At 47.5% G+C, this 11,587-nt stretch overlaps 1 pseudogene; it reads left to right on the forward strand.

The window, feature by feature from the left end:
* The first annotated feature begins 252 nt into the window (after window positions 1-252).
* LOC140576604 (hydroperoxide isomerase ALOXE3-like) lies at window positions 253-10,960 on the forward strand (annotated as a pseudogene).
* Window positions 10,961-11,587: the final 627 nt, after the last annotated feature.

Here is an 11,587-nt window from a genome sequence, read left to right on the forward strand (position 1 = left end):
GCAAAGAAAAGACCCTCTTCATCCTCGTCCTACTCTGTTTTGCACCACCTATTCCCCCTATTCAGACACGCAGGGATAAAACCATAGGTACCACACAGACACGTACAGTGTGTAGAGCTCAGTGACCAGCAGCCAGCAGCCACGTCACGGCCCTCATTTGCCTGCTATGTGGGCTCGGCCTCAGACGAGCTTGACCTCATATATGACCGATCGCTCTGAGGCCAGTTTATTGCTCAGCAGGACACCATCACCATGCTGGAGTATAAGGTGAGCGTAGTGACTGGGGAGATGACCGGCGGAGGAACAGTGGACAACGTCTTCATCACCCTGGTTGGGAGTGAGGGAGAGAGTGAGCGCACGCTCCTCAATAAGCAGGGCCGAGACTTCGCGTCCAATCAGCCGGTAAGATTGTGTGTGGCTGGAGGAGGTGTGGAGGTGTGGAGCAGGGTTGGGACGTGAGCCAAAGTGTCTGAGGTACACTGAGTATGGTTTTATCTGCTGTGAGGATTTGATTGCATTCAGCAACAAGAGCCTTGGTGAGGTCAGGATGTTGGAGGATGATCACCACCCCACCTCATCATCCCCAACTCCCCACCACCACCCATCATTCTCTTTAGTAGAGGGGCTTTATACCCTCTGTACCCTCTGTACCCCTCTACTAGCCCACGCCTGGCAGTAGGCAGCAGCAGCATTTTTGGCCTCATGACTGTTCCTGATGTTCCTCATCCTTTAGTCATTCCACACTTTTTACAGTGGAGTAAACCGAGGCTACATCAGAAATGAGACTGGGGCAATTCTTCAGTTTGGGTCCTTATAAACTAGCAGATGCAAAGCTCACAAACCACAGCGAACAACAGTCGAAAGGTCAGGAATATGAGCGTATACAGTATGTGGCTATACAGTAGGCACAGATGACCAATCTCTGAATGTAAACAGACTGAATGACCCACAGGATGAGGTCCTCTGTGGAGAAATTTGGGATTCAAATGAAACTGCTGGAGATTCTGCTGCTGTAACTGCTGAAAGCCTGATAAGCAGTTTATACATCACCTCTCTCTCTCTATCTCTCTCTCTATCTCTCTCTCTCTCTCTCTCTCTCTCTCTCGCTCTCTCTCTCTCTCGCTCTCTCTCTCTCCTCGTCCTGTCTCACCTCTCTCTCTCTATCTCTCTCTCTCTCTCTCTCTCTCTCTCTCTATCTCTCTCTCTATCTCTCTCTCTCTCTCTCTCCTCGTCCTGTCTCACCTCTCTCTCTCTATCTCTCTCTCTCTCTCTCTCTCTCTCCTCGTCCTGTCTCACCTCTCTCTCTCTATCGCTCTCTCTCTCTCTCGCTCTCTCTCTCTCTTTTTTCTCTCTTCTCGTCCTGTCTTACCTCTCTCTCTCTCTCTGTCTCTCTCTGTCTCGTTTTCTTCTCTCTCTCTCTCTCGTCCTGTCTCACCTCTCTCTCTCTCTCTCTCTCTCTCCTCTCTCTCTCTCTCCTCGTCCTGTCTCACCTCTCTCTCTCTCTCTGTCTCTCTCTCTCTCTCTCGCTCTCTCTCTCTCTCTCTCTCTCTCTCTCCTCGTCCTGTCTCACCTCTCTGTCTCTCTCTGTCTCACCTCTCTGCCTCTCTCTCTCTCTCTCTCTCTCTCTCTCTCTCTCTCTCTCCTCATCCTGTCTCACCTCCCTCTCTCTCTCTCTCTCTCTCTCTCTCTCTCCTCGTCCTGTCTCTCCTCGTCCTGTCTCTCTCTCTCTCTCTCTCTCTCTCTCTCTCTCTCCTCGTCCTGTCTCTCCTCGTCCTGTCTCTCTCTCTCTCTCTCCTCTCTCTCTCTCTCTCTCTCTCTCTCCTCGTCCTGTCTCTCTCTCTCTCTCCTCGTCCTGTCTCACCCCTCTCTCTCTCTCTCTCTCTCTCTCTCTCTCTCTCTCTCTCTCTCTCTCGTCCTGTCTTACCCCCCCCCTCTCTCTCCTCGTCCTGCCCCCCCCCCTCTCTCCTCGTCCTGTCTCACCCCCCCTCTCTCTCTCTCTCGTTAGCGTTAGCGGCAGGTCTGTAGGAGCGTCTTGCAGAGGGTTAGGAAGGCAGGGCTGCAGTACACATCACCTGGTCCCGGGACACTGTGATGCATGCGTGTGTTTGGCTGTAGGATAAGGAGTACGCGGTGCAGGCCGAGGCCTCTCTGGGAAAGATTGCTCTGATTGGTCTGGAGAAGGAGCAGTTCCTCTTCCTCTCTGATGACGACTGTTCTGCTGTAAAGTCGTGGTCAAAACCCCGGACCAGGAGGAACTCCATTTCCCATGTTACCGCTGGATCAAGGAGAGACACTGGTCTATGTAAGGAGGCACAGGTAAAAGTCCAACTCCTGGACGAACAACAGACACTACTATATACTATATTCTATTAGTGCTATTAATGATTATTACAGTCTTATTACAGAATAAGGGCATTTTATTTATTTATTAATAATTTAAATATATTTATTTATTTATCATTTTAATATAACTGGAGTCAGACTCACACCCCGTAGACTCAAAACTGGAGTCAGACTCACCCCCCAGAGACTCAAAACTGGAGTCAGACTCACCCCCCCCAGAGACTCAAAACTGGAGTCAGACTCACCCCCAGAGACTCAAAACTGGAGTCAGACTCAGCCCCCAGAGACTCAAAACTGGGGTCAGACTGACACCCCAGAGACTCAAAACTGAGTCAGACTCACCCCCCAGAGACTCAAAACTGGAGTCAGACTCAGCCCCCCAGAGACTCAAAACTGGGGTCAGACTGACACCCCAGAGACTCAAAACTGGAGTCAGACTTACACCCCAGAGACTCAAAACTGGAGTCAGACTCACACCCCAGAGACTCAAAACTGGAGTCAGACTTACACCCAGAGACTCAAAACTGGAGTCAGACTCACCCCCAGAGACTCAAAACTGGAGTCAGACTTACACCCCCGAAACTCAAAACTGGAGTCAGACTTACACCCCCGAAACTCAAAACTGGAGTCAGACTTACACCCCCGAGACTCAAAACTGGAGTCAGACTTACACCCCCGAGACTCAAAACTGGAGTCAGACTCACCCCCCCCAGAGACTCAAAACTGGAGTCAGACTCACCCCCCCAGTGACTCAAAACTGGAGTCAGACTTACACCCCAGAGACTCAAAACTGGAGTCAGACTCACCCCCCAGAGACTCAAAACTGGAGTCAGACTTACACCCCAGAGACTCAAAACTGGAGTCAGACTCACACCCCAGAGACTCAAAACTGGAGTCAGACTCACCCCCCAGAGACTCAAAACTGGAGTCAGACTCACCCCCCCAAAGACTCAAAACTGGAGTCAGATTCCTTAAACTCACATGAGACCCCTAGAAATCTGAGACTTGACTTGGACTCTCCTGAATTGACCTGTGAACCTCTGTATGTGTATGTGTGTGTGTGTGTGTGTGTGTGTGTGTGTGTGTGTGTGTGTGCCTAAGCTGTGACTCTGTTAAAGGAGACCAGTTCTGTGCTGAAGATGTATAGGGAGCTGGAACTGATGGAGCAGCGGAGAACCTGCCAGTGAGCTCCTTACCGTACTTCTCTGCCGGCTGTGTCTCATTCTCAGAAAGCTGAGCAGCTCCGGTGCTTTAGCTCTTTCTTTGCACGGGTTTCAGATGGAGACAAATCGCAGAAGGTCTGCCGTACGTTTTGAATGTGGACGAAGTGAAGGATTTACCCGCTGACTTACAGTTTACCTTCCACAGAACCCTGCATTTCTTCATCACATCCAACATGTCGTGAGTACCAGAGCACACACTCACACACACAAAGCCATACAAGCTCAGATATCAAACAAGTCTGGCCAGCTGTCTTGAATATATGTGTGTGTGTGTGTGTGTTGTGTGTGTGTGTGTGTGTGTAGGCGGGCAGAGCTGAAGATTAAGTTTTTAGCCGATGCTAAAAAGGCCTGGGACAGTTTGGAGACCATTGGTAGAACTTTCTTCTTCAACAAGACAGACATCTACTGTAAGCAACCAGCTACACCCACCGACATGAGCATACACACACACACACCTAGACGTCCAGGGTCTTGTGCTAAGCTGGCTGTGTTAGCTAACCTTAGCGAACATTTCTGATGACCACCCACAAAAGGAGGTCTCTGAGCTGCCTCGAGGACCTGCTCGGCTGGTTGAGGAGCTCTGCTCGAATGTGGCAAATGCTGGAGCTCTGGTTAGGACAAGAAGCTACAACATCTACCACAAATGGTTCATGTTGCATGTAGTGCATTTTGGGTAAAGAGGCCATAATCTCATGATCTATGTAGTGCACTAAATAGGGAGGATGGAGCTTTATCAGATCCCCTCATAAACTCTAGCTAGTCCTCCTGTGAGGTTCCAGTTCAAGTTCCACGTCAAAGAACTTTTGGGATTATTTTCTGTGGAGTAATTTATTGCTCTGGGGCTGCTTTGCATCCTCTGGCACTGGAAACCTGCAGCGTGTGGAGGAAGGTCAAGAGGAATTCAATCAAGTATCAGGAAATCCTAGGAAAAAAAACTCACACCTTCTGTGAGGAAGCTGAAGCTTGGCCATCATTGGGCCTTGCAACAGGACGATAATTCCACGGCTCGGTTTCATAAGAAGTCCTGGAAGATTTCTGGCTTGAACCCCATGAAAAAGTGTAGGTGGGGTTTGAAGAAGGTGGTTGCAGGAGCAAACCCAAGACTACTAATAAACTGGAGGCCACTTGAGGCCCTTGAGGAATGGACTGAGATTTGCTGAAGTTTTATGTGTTTATTGAGACAAAACCGAAACATACAGGGAGATACTAGGCGTTCAATGTCAAATTATTGTATTCCAACACTCCCACTTCATTTTACAATGAAAGTAAGACCTTTTTTAAAAGTCTGGTGTCCGTTTCCGTTCCCCTGTCCCACAGTCCCTAGCTTTCATTAGATGTTCAATTTGAAATTTCCATGTTGCCCAGTTCTCTGGTCCTCTCAGCTTCTCAGTAAACAGCTTATCTCCCATTTCGAATCCCACAACATCGTTTATATCACACAATTTCTGTGTAAAACAGCCGGTTTAAGCTACGTCACCAAGCCCATAACCTGTTGAAGTTTTACGTGTTGAAACGGAAACGTACAGGGAGACACTAGGTGGCAGCACTTCACATTCTTGACCTCCATTGTCAAATTACTGTATTCCAACAAGATTCCTCAGAAACGCTGCTGCCAAAAGCTGGTGTCGCAGTTGTGTATCATGTAGCTGCTGTACCTCCACGTCTCTGCTGTAGGGTACTGGTAGAGCCCTCCTAGTTCTAACCCCACTCCTGAGTGTCTTCGTTTTGGGGGCAAGGCTGAGGAGCATTGGATTACTGATTACAGAGTTCTGGGTTGAAGATGAGTTGGGCCCACTCAGGAGGTCCAATGCAACTTGCCTATAGGACGGATTTCTTGGTAACCTTAACACTGTCTTTACATGTGTGCAGCGTATGTGCAGGCTCACTGGGAGGAAGACGAGTTTTTTGGCTATCAGCTCCTAAACGGAGCCAATCCCACTGTGGTGCGCCAGTGCAGGAGACTGCCGGATAACTTCCCTGTCACCGACAGCATGGTGCAGGCCTCTATGGAGGACAGCTCACTGACCGCAGAGATTATGGTACAGATATGAACACACACATACGCACACTGAGCGAGCTAGCTAGCTAGAACGGTAGAAAGTGATTAAGGTTTAAAGACCAGTTTAGAGGTTCTTCGTTTCATGGGATTGTTCAAAAAACACATTGTAGTGAACCCTTGATCAAACATCTCCCACCTTTCAATAGCTAAGCTAGTAAAAGATGTTTGTGCAGGTGTCGGGGTGCACCACCCCTCTGGGTTTCTTTTCCAAAATCAAGGGCGCTGAAAATACTTTTTTCTGCTTCTGGTGGAGGAGGATGATCACCACCCCACCACCACCCTCATCTCCAACTCCCGAACTAATCCTAAAAGTACTGGATGGAGTCATTTCAGAGTATGCAGTTCTACCACTACACAGCTCAATGCTGGGGGGCTTTACACCCCTCTAGCCCAGACAGCATGGTGCCGATAGGCTCATGATGTTGATCTGCTCCAGAGTGTCCTATTCTATTGGCAGTACTTCTTCTCTACAGGGACCAGACAAGCTGTGTGTGTGTGTGGATTTGCTTCAGCATTAAATACAACTATTCATTAGAAGGGGTGTCCACAAACATTTGGCCGCAGAGTGTATTTCAGTCTTTCTAATCTAATGTAAGCTAGAGTTGTTCATTGTTTTAAGGCATTTGTTTTTTCCAGAAGGGGAATATTTTCCTGTGTGATTATGCGCTGTTGGACGGCGTACCGGCCAACACCATTAACCTGCGGCAGCAGTACGTAGGTGCACCGCTGTGTCTCCTCTACAAAACCAAAACCGACAAGCTTATCCCGATTGCCATACAGGTACAGCTGCAATGGAAATGCAGTGGAGTTGATTTTGCATGCTGTCGGGCTCATTTTAATGGGAAAACAGGCCGACAGCAGTCATAGTTTCTAGCCAGCTCTGTGGTCGCGCATATCTAACAGTTTTCCTGCTTGTTCGGCTCCAGTGTAACCAGCTGGTAGGAGAGCAGAACCCAATCTTCGTTCCTGGAGACTCGAAGGATGATTGGCTCCTGGCGAAGGTGTACGTACGAGCAGCCGACTTCCTCGTACACCAACTGGACGCGCACCTCCTGAGAACTCACCTGCTGGCCGAGGTCTACACCCTGTCCACCCTGCACAACCTGCCCGCGGTGCACCCCGTTTACAAGGTGCCGACACATGCCCTTAGACTAGAGCTTGAGCTGTCTTTGAATGGTTCATATGCTCCATATAAATGTATATAACCTATATAACCTATTACTACAGGGGTTCTCTAAACTTTACTGGAGTAATTATTTATTTATTACTTCTTACATTTTCCCCCAATTATCTGAACTTTCTCCTCCTTACATTTTAAAAACAGCCTCATTCCTCCTATTTCATTCCCCTTAGTTTTCATTCCGGCTCGTCATCAATAAAAACCCTCTCCAGATAAATCTCTCCATCCGGAAAGTGAGAGTCTGATCCTGATTGGATGAGAAGTATAAACAGACTCCATTCTGACTCCCTATTGGTTTATAAGAGATCCATCACACCTGCACACGTCCCGTCCCTCTCCAGCGAGCTCACAGCAGACGTCTGTAGTCTAGTATGAAGACTGTGTCCGTGGCAGAGACTCAAGAGAGCTGCAGTGAAACGTCCCGACTGAGCCCCACATTTACATTCCAATAAAGCTTATTGATCACACGCCTCTGAAGTCTGACTTTCTGCAGCTTTACAGAACTTCTAGACAACGACTCCTCATATTTTCCTCCATGAAGCTCATGTTGATGCTCAGTAGAGCACAGAGACGCTCCTTTAATAGAGCTGATATTACTGAAATGCTTCATTTTCAATGGGCAGATCTGCAGCTGAAACAGGAGCCTAGTGCAGCCCAACATTTTTAACATCAACATTTTAATAGATCATTCTCCTCATTATGGCTTTTAGAGAAATGGGTTTTTAGGGGGGGGGGGGGGGGGTAGTGCACTATAGACCCCTGTGGCGCGGCCTAAGCTTTCGGCCTTTGTTTTCCTTCCATTACTTTTACTTTTCTACTTGAAGTCATTCTGAAACCAGTACTTTTACACTTTTACTGGAGTAAAAAGCTTCAGTTGATACTTCAGCTTCTATAGAAGTCTTTTAAACCCTCGTATCTCCACTCACTTCTACCTGAGGAATGAGTGTCAGTACTTTTCACACCTTTGCTGCAGGGTGTCGCTAGTCACTGGTGGGTTTGGAGAGTAGATGTAGAGGCTGTATTTGTACTGTAGTCAGAATGATGTCTGATATTGTATCATTTCTGTCTCTGTTGTGCTCTATGGTAGTTGCTGATTCCACACACCCAGTACACACTGCACATCAACACACTGGGCAGAGAAAGACTCTTGGCAAAGAATGGACTGTTTAACCAGGTACAGACGCCATTGGCCTGCAGTTCGTCACCTAGAGTCTTTACTCTCTCACTTGATTTTCTTCTGTGTTATACTCTCTCTCTCTCTCTCTCTCTCTCTCTCTCTCTCTCTGTGTCTCTCTGTCTCTCTCGGTGTCTCTCTCTCTCTCAGTACAGTGCTGTAAATAAGGAAGGATTGGAAATGGTGTTGAGGAAAGCTCTGGCCTCTCTGCAGTACAGCACCCTCTGTCTGCCGGAGGACATTGAGGCACGTGGCTTGAAGGACATACCAAACTTCTTCTACCGAGACGACGGCCAAGCAGTCTGGGACATACTCACCAAGTATCTAATAAACACACTTAGGGGTTGTCTTATGTGATAAGTCATTAAAGGGCACATGGCCCCTTAATAGAAGTCCACAGTGTCCAGCCCTAATCCTTGGTAGGTGTAACACAATGTGGCCAATCAATTACATCAACTGGTCACTTTAACTTCCAGCCGAAACTAAATCCAGGACAGGAAACGGGACTTAAGGTCCAGATTTAAAGACCAGGACTCAACGATCTTACAACAGCTGTAGCTAGTCTTCCATTCTGGCCATCAACAGCCATAATAGTGCCTCCATCCCCCAATTTTTTTTCTTTCTAATTTTGGATAGCCAACTGCCCAGCCCACTCGTTAGTACTCTCCCCCTATCACGTGTAATTCTCCCGACACTGGAAAGGTCTTTTCCAACTGCCACCAATGCAATGTCATCAGGCAACCAACACAGTCTGAGGAAAGCAATGGGTACCCACCTCTGATGCATCAGCTAGCAGACACCTGTGCCGGCCTGCATCACACTGAAGTGATGTGATGAGGGAGAGGGAGAGAGCACCATCTACCCACTCTAGGCCAATTGGGCTCTCTCCGGCTCCGACTGCTGATGGCAGGCTGGCTTTTCTACATGGTTTCTGAACTGTCTGTTCTTGGGTGTTGTCAGCGGTCGATGTCTTGAGGGAAACCTTCTGTATTACATTCATGAAGGCATCCAATCTAGACCTTTTATCTCCTTTATTTATTGCGTAATAACGAGGGAACGGACGACACCTGGCCATAAAACTGCTTATCAGTCATCTGTCCCATTGCTTTTGATCCCTAATGGTCAGTGCAGTATTTAGGCAAACCCCTAAAGCTAAAGCTGAAGGTCCAGAGACGTGGTACTGAGGCAAAATTACAAAACGTGGATCACTGTCCAAATACTTATGAGTCTGACTGTATGGTTATGGATTTGATATGTGTCTTCAACATCAGGTTCTAATTTTGGATCCCTCTGAATCTCTCTCTCTCTCTCTCTGTGTGAGGTATGTGGGAGGGGTGCTACAGCTGTATTACTCTACAGATGTTGAAGTGGCTGCAGACCCAGAACTTCAGAAGTGGATTGGAGACATCTTCATCCATGGTTTCCTGAGTAATGAGACATCCAGTGAGTCGATACACTCAGAAACACCTACATTTACATTACATTTACATTACATTACACCTACATTACATCCCTGCACTCATAAATATCCAAAGCAGAGGTCTGGCCTCAGGCTCTGAGGTCAGGAACTGGCTGATGACCGTGGTGGGAGATGAGGAGCAGGACTTGGGCGACACTGAAACACTGAAACAGACACACTCTCCGTTTCTTCTCCTCAGAGATTCCAAGAGCTTTCTGTTCCAGGGATGAGCTGATCAAGTTCGTCACCATGGTGATATTCACTATGACAGCCCAACACTCTGCTGTTAACAGTGGCCAGGTAAAACACACACACACTCGTGCACACACACACACACACACACACACACAGTATAGTCCTATATGACAGGTTAAAGAAAGTCAGGGGCAGTTTTAGCACTTCTCTCTCTCTCTCTCTCTCTCTCTCTCTCTCTCTCTCTCCTCGTCCTGTCCTACCCCTATCTACCTGCCTCTATCTCTGTCTCTCTCTCTCTCTCTCTCTCTCTCTCTTTCTCTCTCTCTCTCTCTCTCTCTCTCTCTCTCTCTCTCTCTCTCTCTCTCTCCCTCTCTCTCTCTAGTTTGATTTTGGGGGCTGGATGCCAAACAGTCCTCCGTCTCTGCAGTGTCCTCCTCGGAAGGTGAAAGGTCATGCGACTGTGGGCACTCTGCTGCAGACGCTGCCGGACGTGAACGTGTCGGTGAGGGGCATGGCCGCTATCTGGGTCCTGACCAGGAAACCAGAGGAGTTTGTGAGTTAACGTCCCTCGCGCCTCTTTGAGGGCTCATCTTACCTCAGGGCGCCCTCTTCTGGTGTAAAATAGAATAAAAAAATATTGAATAGAATAAATATCATGAACCTATTGGCACCATGCTGCCTAATGCCAGGCGTGGGCTACAGAGGGGTATGAAGCCCCCCAGCATAGAGCTGTGGAGCAGTGGAGGAACTGTGTTCTCTGAAATGATGATGGTGGAGCTCCATCCAGTACTTCTGGGATGAGTTGGGGATGATAAGGATGAGGTGGGGTGGTGATCATCATCCAACACTAACCTCGCTCCTCCAAACTTCTTGTCTGGACAGTAGGTCTTCATACCCTTGACCCCAGAAGAAACAATGAATGAGCGGGTGTCCCAATACATTTGTCCATATAGTGTGTGAATGTGAAAGTCCACTGTTAGCCATTAGCATGCTTTATTAGAGTCGATCAAGCAAAGTTCATTAGAGCCTCTACTCATCTTCCTGTCTCAGGTATCCCTGGGGAACCACTCAGAGCAGTACTTCACCGAGCCTGACGTTGTGGCTCTGGTAAACACCATGAAAGATGAGCTAAAGGAGCTAACCGAGAAGATAAAGAAGAGGAACGAGGGAAAAGAGCTGCCCTACTGCTACCTGGACCCGGCCGAGATCGAGAACAGCATAGCCACCTGACCCTCACCTGCCAAAGAGTTGTCTGGACCCCTCTGCGGACAAGAACAGCATCTCGTTCTGATCCAAATATGCCCTTTTCTCTCTACTCGCACACATTGCTAGCTCTGATATGTGGATATTTACCTCTGCTTTTTTGACATAAATGATATATAGATGTATAAAACCTGCTAAACCTTGTGTGTGACCTTCATTCTGATTAACCAGGTTCAGTCAAGACCAGACCATTTTCCTTTGAACTGAAAATATCGTCCACATATAGTCCACTGTCCAGGAAACCAGCTCTACTGACATTATGGGCCTAGGATTAGTTCCAATGACAATTCTAAACTGAGAGTGAGATTACATCTGAGATTAGGCTTAATCCAGGAAACACTATACACTATCTGCCTAGATTTACATCCTATTAGACTTAATCTGTGACCAGGAAACTGGCACTATGAGTCTAGGGTTAATTCTGATTGGAATAAATCAGTGTCTAGCTAATTTATTTAGATTAGACTTAAACTGTGTCCAGGAAACTAGCACTACTGGTTAAAGGTTAATTAGACTTAACCTATGTCCAGGAGACTATGGGTCTAAGGTTAATTCTGATTAGGCTTAATCAGTGTCTAGCAAATTTAATTTAGATTAGACTTAATCTGTATCCAGGAAACTAGCACTATGGGTCTAAGGTGAAGTCCGATTAGACTAAATCGGTGTCTAGCAAATTTAATTCAGATTAGAC

Source organism: Salminus brasiliensis, chromosome 14 (genome assembly GCF_030463535.1).
Source record: "Salminus brasiliensis chromosome 14, fSalBra1.hap2, whole genome shotgun sequence".
NCBI classification, from domain to species: domain Eukaryota; kingdom Metazoa; phylum Chordata; class Actinopteri; order Characiformes; family Bryconidae; genus Salminus; species Salminus brasiliensis.